A 10,000-nucleotide genomic window follows, 5' to 3' on the forward strand; every position below is an offset into this window, starting at 1 on the left:
ACCATGGGACACCAGAGTTGAAGAGAAAGAGAAGGGAAAAAAAATGGATAAGTATCAAAGATCTGAAAATAGAAATAAGAAGGATATGGATATGCCAGTGGAAATCGTACCCATATCATAGGAGCACTAGGCACGATCCCAAGATCTCTGAAAAGGAATCTAGAAAAACTAGAGGCTGAAGTAGCTCCATGACTCATGCAGAAGAGTGTGATCCTAGAACGCACATAGTAAAGAAGATGATGGACTCCTAAGGAGGCAGGATGCAACCCGAACCCCACACTATAAATACCACCCAGTCGAATTGGAGGACTGTGATAGAGTACAAAAAAAAAAAAAAAAAAAAAAAAAAAAAAAAATAATAATAATAATAATAATAATAATAATAATAATAATAATAACAATAATATTAATAATGATAATAAGAGCCGCCTGGATGTCGTTGTAATTTCTAAATCCCCCGAATGAGTTTCTCCCGAATAAGTTTCGTTGTACCAAGAAGTAAATTATGTAACAGTTGTCTAAATCTCATTTTTCCTCAACGATTCGGTAGTTTTTATAAATCCCCTCTGCTAGGAAGAAACTCATTCGGGAGATTGAGAAATTGCAACAGAAACTCAACGGCATCCAGACAGCTATTCAATCTAATGAGGTTTATTGAACAAGCGTCCTCTTCCGAAGCAATAATAATAACAATAAAAATAATATTATTGATAATGATAAATAATAAATCCAGAATTAATAAAGGCTTCATGATAGTAAGCATGCTTTGGTATGTCTGCAACATTTCGGAAGTCATAAGAAACGAGTAAAATAAAAGAAAATGGGGAGACAGTCAAGTTAAAAACCAGCCCAACTAGGAAGGAGATGATAGGAGAGAATTAACTGCGCCTTTTCCCCAAACGAAACAGAATACTTTACAAAATAAAATGTGAACTATTATTTTCAGTATAACACAATAATGCATATATTCTAAAAAAAAAAAAAACTGAAACAAAATTCAAGTATGCAAATTATACAGTATCCCCATCCCCCCAACAAAGAAACATTCAGGTTGTTAGAATATATTAACTTTTCTTGGGGATTTGCAATAAAAAAAAAACCTAAAAAATGCACCGAAGTTTCTTCGGCGCACTCGAATTTTCTGTTGTATATAATGCTGTATGAAGCTCTCAGCCACGGCCCGGCGGTGGTCTGTGTTGTTGGTACCTATGGCGGTGCCAGAGGCACGATCAACGACTAACTTTAACCTTAAATAAAATACAAACTACTGAGGCAAGAGGGCTGCAATCTAGCATGTTTAATGAATGGTGAGTGGATGATCAACGTACCAATTTGCGGCTCTCTAGCCTCAGTAGTTTTTAAGATCTGAGAACGGATAGAAAAATTGCGGACGGACGTACAAACCCATCTCAAAAATTTTCTTTCACAAAAAAAAGCTAATAAACATACCTAAAAAAGGAGGGCCAATACTACTTTTACCGTTGCTCTCTTTTGCTATTACAGATAACTGAAAGACTTACCCTGAGGACAAGTTCAATGCCTTCGCTCAATAATGTATGTACGTACCTGAAAAGAAAGGACAATCGTATTAAGAAACAAAATGCAAAATGGATTTGGTAAATGAACACATTTATCAACTATTAAGATCATTTGATGTACACGAGGAAAATTATTGTTGAATAAACTTTGTGTAGAACCAAAAACACAACAAAAGCGGACATTGTCGTGTAGCGGAAACCCGTCTTTGGAAGTCTGCGAAAGCTGCTTTCAATAAAGAATTCCTGAAATCAACTAGAAGATTTTCCATCTATGAATGTGGAAATTTCATGAAAAATTCCGGATGCCTTCTGTATGTCGCTTTGCATGAAGGACTTCTAGAAATCTGAAAAGAGCTATTTGTTCCATAAAAATCTGCGTATTACTTGATTTTCAATGGAACTCAGATTTACCAAGAAAACGCATCGAAAAAAATATATAATTATATACATTACTTCAGAAGTAAGACCTGAAGGGGAAAGACAGGAGCATTAAAATACATAGAGATTACTAATAAATTTTTTATAGAGGTTTGAATGCGTGGCTTTTTCCACAAAAACGATTAGGATTCAGGTTGTAGTTAAATTCTATTAGGTATTAATGAAATGGTTAACTGTAACAAATCAGTTATAAATAAGATCTGAATACCAAAGAGTTCATCAGTATGCTAGTTTAAACACTGTGATTCTAGGTATTAGTTAATACTGGGTTGACTTTAATTTCCCTTTAAAAATTCATCCATGATAATATCTGAAAGAGATATAGAGACGGAGGAGGAGGAGGAGTTGGAGGAGGAGGAGGTAGGAGGTAGGAGGAGTGAGGAGGTGGAGGAGGAGAGGATGGAGGAGGTATAATACTGAATTAATCCTAAGATTAATGTCCGAGGGGATTATTTCGGTCAGATGGGATTCCCTTTACGTCATCTTGCACTTAAGCACCTTTTTAATCCCAGGATTAGACGTAATCTCCCAGTTTACCCTAATTAACCCCCGCTTACGGAAGTACTTGGATAGTCACTCATATGTCAAAGAAAATGGTTATATACATTAATAAAATATCTCTACTATTTTTTTTTTTTTATTTTTTTATTTTTTTTTTTACAGGTGAGATCTCTTCTTACTGTATTTCCCTTTGCCTCCTCGCTTCTTTCTAAAGAACACCAGTGTCTTTGGAAGCTTGAATTTCAAGTCAATAGCGCCGTGTGGGCTTATTCTACATGAATAGGGTTCATCTGAATATAATAATAATAATAATAATAATAATAATAATAATAATAATAATACCGTCAACAAAGATGTTTCAATTTTGGTTAGGTTTGTCTGTTACTTTTGCTGAATGCTAACTGGATTATACAGAACCAGTTGCACTTATATTTATACGGAAATTTAAAAATTAAATGAAAATTGAGGTTAGTGTGGGTTTTTTTTTTTTTTTTTTTTTTTTTTTTTTTTTTTTTTTTTTTTTTTTTTTTTTTTTTTTTTTTTTTTTAAAAAAAAAAGAAATTTTTTTGTTTTTGTTTTTTTTGTTTTTTTTTTTTTGTTTTTTTTTTTTTTTTTTTTTTTTTTTTTTTTTTTTTTTTTTTTTGTTTTTTTGTTTTTTTTTTTAAAGAAAATGAACAGGTGAACCCAAGGGAAAGAACGAAAGGTTGGAAGGTATATAAAAGAGTAGTTGTAGGGAAGATGCACCACTAAACCCAACTGTAATGATAAGGCTCACAACGGAGTCTTTGTGTTGCCATACCAGAGGCCAACGAAGCCAGCTCCCTCTCCCTGATCTGATGAAAAATACCTATAACGAACCCTTTCATGTATAAACTTGATATAACATCTGCATTTCAAGTCAATATCATGATTTAAACATTAAGCCTCTTGATTCCAATTACAGAAATATGTCGAATATGAAAGGGGATTTGTGTCCAATAAAAACACGCCTAATGGGTAAATCATTAGTTTCACGAGTGACGAAATTCTACGCATATTCAACTGTGTCAGAGAGAGAGAGAGAGAGAGAGAGAGAGAGAGAGAGAGAGAGAGAGAGAGAGAAATGCAGCTAATAACAATGAAGAGAATTTGCTCTTGTCGTTTTATAATTGAATAATGGTAACTTCAGGCATCCAAATCAAACTTTGACATTTTCACCCTTTCTTCCGTTTTTTTCCCCTGAGTATAACAACGTCCATTTCCTCTTCTCGTTTAAGGCAAAACGTCATGCAAGTGTACGTTCCCCCCCCCCCCCCCCCCCCCCCCCCATAAACCCCCATTCATACGGTTTCCAATGACCCGCTGATATAGATCACTCACTCACACTCTACTGGCTTCTCGGGGCCTCATTGTGACCCCACTGCAACTGAATTCAGACCCTTAAGGTCTGAAGCAAGTTTCTGAACACTGGGTTTTGACAGTCAGTCCACCCAGTATCTACCAGCCATAATGGTCTTTAACTTTCATAAGTAAGGATGTTAATGGGTAGATCCGACATCCAACTGACCTTCGAAAAAATCATATACAGCTAGTGCAAGAAATAAAATTTCTATATCTGGCTATAAAAAATAGTAAAGATATTCTCTGTCACTTGAAGACACACACGCGCAATAAAACGTTTATTTATATGATCTCTTGAAAAGATTATTTTTCCGGAATCGAAAAAATTCTTCAGACTTCCAATTTTCCCATTAAGAAACCTATGTATTTTTCGTTTTAGTCTCTTAGCCGATCTCATACCTTGCAATGCAGTGTATTCCCGACCGTAATTGCCGATGTTTGCAGAGTTAATAAAGGATTTTCCCCATAAGCTCTTGTCATACAAGTCATTACTGAAGCATCACTGTCAAACAGACTTGGCCACAACTGTGGTATTAAATATTTTATTTCGGGTTTCGTAAAGAGAGAGAGAGAGAGAGAGAGAGAGAGAGAGAGAGAGAGAGAGAGAGAGAGAGAGACTATTAAGGGCACGTTCTAAAGAACATGACAATTTTGTTTGACAGGGATTACTTGATAGATTGCTCACATCATGTCATTTTGTACCGTATGACTGATTAGTAAGATCTTAAATTATGTGATTTACCTACAAACGAACAATCCTATGTCGAAGTTGTTGGATAAAGCTGCAGATTCCGTTAGGCTAGTAGTGGATACTCAATATTTATATCAATGTAAATATGCATCAGCGGCACGAATTCTTGAAGACAATTATGGAAAACATCGGACTGGTTTTCTCTACGGCTAAAACCTTTCTGATAGCGCTTAACTATACCTTGACAGACTGTTCGTTAGCTTCCAGGAATGCAGCAGCAAATAGCAGTGGGAACTATTAAATAATGAACAGTCCTTTTAAGCGGCATTTAGGAGTTTCAAAAAGTTAGAATATAGAACAAGGTTGCGTTCTACAAACCTAATTAATTCCTGTCCTTCTCCAAGAAGTCTGTCAGTACCAAAGAACGACATACCTCTACGATTCCCGATCCAAAGTGGGCTACGATATCCGAATTTCGAGAACTGCAGTACCAAGAACCGTAATTATATAGAAAGTCTGGTCTAAGCAACCTTCTGCTATTACTGGAAAAATTATGCACCATCAGATTTTTGGTATCGTACAGAAGAGTACGTTCACTAATACAGGAAATGTTTAGCATGCGATAAGCACGAATGAAATATGGCAAAGGAGGTCTGAATAATAATAATAATAATAATAATAATAATAATAATAATAATAATAATAATAATATATGAAGGTAGGAGACCCTCTCTCAAACATGTTTTGTTAAAGATGATGGCAGCATCAGTGGAATTGATTTTATATATAGTCTTTTCAGTTCTTCTTAACTTTCTCTTCTCATCAAGGCTGATATTTGCTAATAGCTGGCCGATGTTCGTATCTTGGTTAAAGAAATGTTTTCTAAAATACAATTTATTGATTATGATAACAAAAGTGGCGTATGGTCACCTTAGGGTTTAAACAAATTCAAATCTTAGTCTAAGGGCGTAACGGAATTCCAACGTTTCCAACCGTATCATCGGTTCATTTTCAAGGAAAGGTGAGCGTGAACTGATTGGAATGGGTTGTTGTTGTTGTTGTTGTTGTATTAAGCCAACACTTCTTGTTGGCACGGGCCTTTCCCTTGTTCGGCCCGTAGGTGATCTGAAAAGATTCATTAGGTTCTTGGTTAGTCTTGTGAAATTGGAAATATTTTTAGTTGCAGAGATAGGAGTGAACAGGGGAAGGATGATGGTGTCAGTAAGAGAGGGCATCATGTCATATTGTACAAGTTTGAAAAAATGTAAGGCTTTTGAATATTAGAGAAGCGTGCAGTGGGGTTGTCCCACCCTTTACTCCCTTGGGTCCCGCGGGGGAGGATTTCAGTGGTAGGTAAAGTTTGTAAAAGGGAATGATAGTGGATGATGTGGATAGAGCCTTACAGTGAGGGGATGTGAATGATGGGTTGATTGATGTTATTTTTAGCTTATTTGTGACTGTGGCAGCTGCATGCTCAGCATCTTGTGCAAGTAATTCAATTTGTGCTGCACCTCTTAGCTGTGCTGTTTCTCTGCATTCCAGCAGGTAGTGAAGGAGTGGTTGCTGTGTTTCTTCTTGACAGTGTTCACATGGTCTGACACTGTTTTCCACGATTTCCCAGCAGCCTTTATTTCCTAGCCTGAGTCTGTGGATGATCACAGCAAGTTCTCTTGGTGTGTGCCTATCTATGGGAGGAGGCCCTAGGTAAGTCGACGTCTTATACCATCTGGCAGACGGGTTGAAGTTCTTTTCTACCCACTCACGATGGTCTTTTAGCAATTTTCTTGTTTGGGACCAGAGTGGTTTCATTGCATTCTTGATTCGTTACAGTGCAGGTTGTATATGTATTTGCACTCGTCAATGTGTTTTGTACTTTTGGCTAGCTCATCGGCCCTCTTGTTGCCTGGAATTCCTATGTGATGGGTATCCGTTTAAGGTGACAGTCTTCCTCTTTCGCTGTGCTGGATGCAGCAGTGTTTTAATTCCAGACCAGCAGGGTGCCTTGTTCTCTTTATTTTTCTGTTGTTGCAAGGCTTGCATTGAGGACTTTGAGTCGTTGTGGATGATTACAGGCCCTTCTTCATTCTCCAGTGAGTACAGCAATGCCTGTCTTATTGCTGTTAATTCTGTCTGCATAGTGGTAGCGTGGTTGGAGGTCCTCCAGCAGGCTGTGAAGTTTCTTGAATATACTGCAGCTCCCGTAGTTTGATTCTCAGGATCTACAGTGCCTTTGGTGTAGTATGTTTGTGCCCCTATGGTCTCAGTGTTTCTGATTGCCACATAGGCTGCAGCTCTTAGCTCTTCTCTTGTGCAGTCTTCTTTTGCTCTTGGCAGGCTTGTGTATTTATATATTGCAGTGTCCTCCTTCCAGGGTGGTAGATGTTGTGTGCCCTGTGTTGCGTCTGGACCTAGCAGCAACAGTATCTCTGCCATGCCTAGACTCTTGATGTTGTCACTTTGGTCCTTACCATAGGAACTCGGACTTTGAATCTCTGGATGTTTAGCAAGTTCCTCTCTGGCTCTTTTCCTCGAGATGGAGTCTCTTTCTGAGAGGAACATCTTGGCCATTGTGTTTGCATTTTGCTGTGCAATCCTATCCTCTAGTTTTGGCAAGTTAGTTTCAAGCCTGAGGTTGCAGAGCCTTGTCCATGTGGGTGCTCCTAGCATGAGCCTCATTGCATTGTTTTGAATGACCTCCAGTGATTCTTTTTGAGCCTCTGTCAGCCTCATCAGAGTGGGGGCAGCATAGTCCACCAGTGTTCTGGTGCAGGCTAGGTAGTACTTCCTTTGTATGTGTTCATTTGCTTCCTCCTTCAAGGATGACATGTATCTCATGGCGGCCAGTCTTGCATTTGCTCTTTCTCTCAAGTACTTGATTTCCTCCTTGAAAGTTAGCTGCTGGTCTATGACAACTCCCAAGTACATGTAGCTGTCTACCCATTCTATGGCCTCAGCTCCTGTTGTCAGTGGTTGCAGCGGTCTGTGGGCTTTTATTGTCAGGCTCAACTTCACCATCGAGCATTGCCGTGACCGTCGCCTCCCCTTCCTTGACGTCCTCGTTGGGCAACAAGAAGAACACTTCGTAACACAAGTGTATACGAAACCCACGAACCTGAGCATGTGCCTGAACGGCGAGAGCGAGTGTCCAGAGAGATACAAACTGCAATCAGCGCCTTCATCAAGAGAGCTCTCTCACACTGCTCTTCGTGGAAGGGGACACACACTAAATTAGAACGTGTTGCCCAAGTTTTAATTAACAACGGGTATTCCAACCGGGACGTCGAAAAAGCCATTCGCAGAAACATCGATAAGTGGTACCAGCAGGAGCCTCGCCCCGCCACCCTTGAGGACGTTACTCTCTTTTACAAGGGAGTATTCACAACATATACAAAGAGGACGAACGAGCCCTTCGTAATATCATCGAAAGGAACGTCTACCCCACGGACCCTGCAAAAAAAGGTGAAATTGATCATTTACTACAAAAGCAAGAAGACCAGTGGCCTGATTATGAAAAAAAATCCAGCCCCCGTGATGCAGGACCCTCTCAAGAAAACTAACGTTGTCTACCGATACAAATGCCCTGTCCGGCAATGCCCCGGCGCCTACATTGGTATGACAACGATGCGATTTTCCAAGAGGATATCCTGCCACGCTCAGGAAGGCGCCATCCATAACCATGCAAAAAACGTCCACAATACCAGGATAACTCGGAAGGACATTATTCCTAATATCGGTATTATCGATAAGGCGGCAGACCACCGTCGCCTCCACCTCTTGGAGGCCCTACACATCGGGAAGGAGAGACCCAACCTCAACAACACTCAAGAGACTTCACTCCTCCCGACAGTGGCGCGTAGGGCGCCGCCCGCCGGCACCATAGAGCCGATCGAACGGACCAATCAGGTGCTCCTGCCCAATACTACGCTCCCAGTCTCCAGCGTCCGCACGCGAAGAGCAGTGCGAACTTCCACCTCTGCAAGACGGCTTGAATCAGGGGCTTAATCGTCTGTTCAGCCAATGAAAACGCAGCGCTCATCAGACAGAACACCTGGGACACAATGAATACTGCCGAACGACCCCATTCCAATCAGTTCATGCTCACCTGTCCTTGAAAATGAACCGATGATACGGTTGGAAACGTTGGAATTCCGTTAAGCCCTTAGACTAAGATTTGTTAACCCTACGGTGACCATACGCCACTTTAGTTATCATATCAATAAATTAGTATTTTTAGAAAACATTTCTTTAACCAAGATATGAACATCGGCCAGCTATTAGCAAATATCAGCCCTGATGAGAAGAGAATAATAAGAATTGAAAAGACCATATATAAAATCAATTCCACTGATGCTGCCATCATCTTTAACAAAATAATAATAATAATAATAATAATAATAATAATAATAATAATAATCCAAAAACACAAACTACAAGCCCGGTCTGTTGCCTAACTCAAAATGGAAACAAAAATGTAAATTGGGAACTGAAAATGCTGAACCTACGAAATACCTCAGGGGTTAAAGCACCGCGAGTAAGCTAAGCACAGCACATATTCCTAAAGACTACAGAGGTAATCCAGGCCAGGGCTTCCCTTATTAGTTCAGTACAAGAAAGGTTTCTTTACCTATATATCATAGGGTTTCATTGCATATAGGAGCCGGTTAATTCGGGAGACGCGATCAAAGAAATTACGTTGTGCAATGTCCAGCGCTATTTTTCTCTGTCTAGCTGAATGGCAGCATATTTTTTCAATCCCATGTAATACCTCTCTCTCTCTCTCTCTCTCTCTCTCTCTCTCTCTCTCTCTCTCTCTCTGACTGAACAACCTCACTTTGCCACAGATTATCAGCTGAAGTTGTGAACAATACCACTACGTAATTTATGAAGAGATTGGTTATACTGAAGTTATTTTTTTTATCATTCTTCTTTTGTTTTGCTTTGAAGTGTCATCTCAGATGGATTAATAGATCTTTAAGTTATCTCTAATCGCGTAACTCTGTTAATTGCACTTAACATTTAATAGTATTTATTCTCTCTCTCTCTCTCTCTCTCTCTCTCTCTCTCTCTCTCTCTCTCTCTCTCTCTCTCAGTATGTATTTAGTGGAAAGTAATTACCTACTAGTTATCAAGTATCGCAAAAAATCAGATGACCGCCTGCTACAATACAAATACGAAAAAACTAAGATACGCCAATAAATACCACCAGGTGGACTTAGCAACTAATCATGAATTATGACCAGATGGCACCACCTTTGACCAAGCGCTGATCAGGTTTCCCTTGGTATCATGGTCTTCCAGGCTTTACAAAGATTCAATTTTGGGAAGAACAACTGTCTGGATTTTTTTTTTTTTTTTTTTTTTTTTTTTTTAGGGAGTTGCGACAAGATGTGCGAATGCGTACGAGTAACGTAATGACCCTGATACTAATAGCGTAGGAAGAAGGGACCTGGTC

Source organism: Macrobrachium nipponense, chromosome 8 (assembly GCF_015104395.2).
Source record: "Macrobrachium nipponense isolate FS-2020 chromosome 8, ASM1510439v2, whole genome shotgun sequence".
Lineage (NCBI taxonomy): Eukaryota > Metazoa > Arthropoda > Malacostraca > Decapoda > Palaemonidae > Macrobrachium > Macrobrachium nipponense.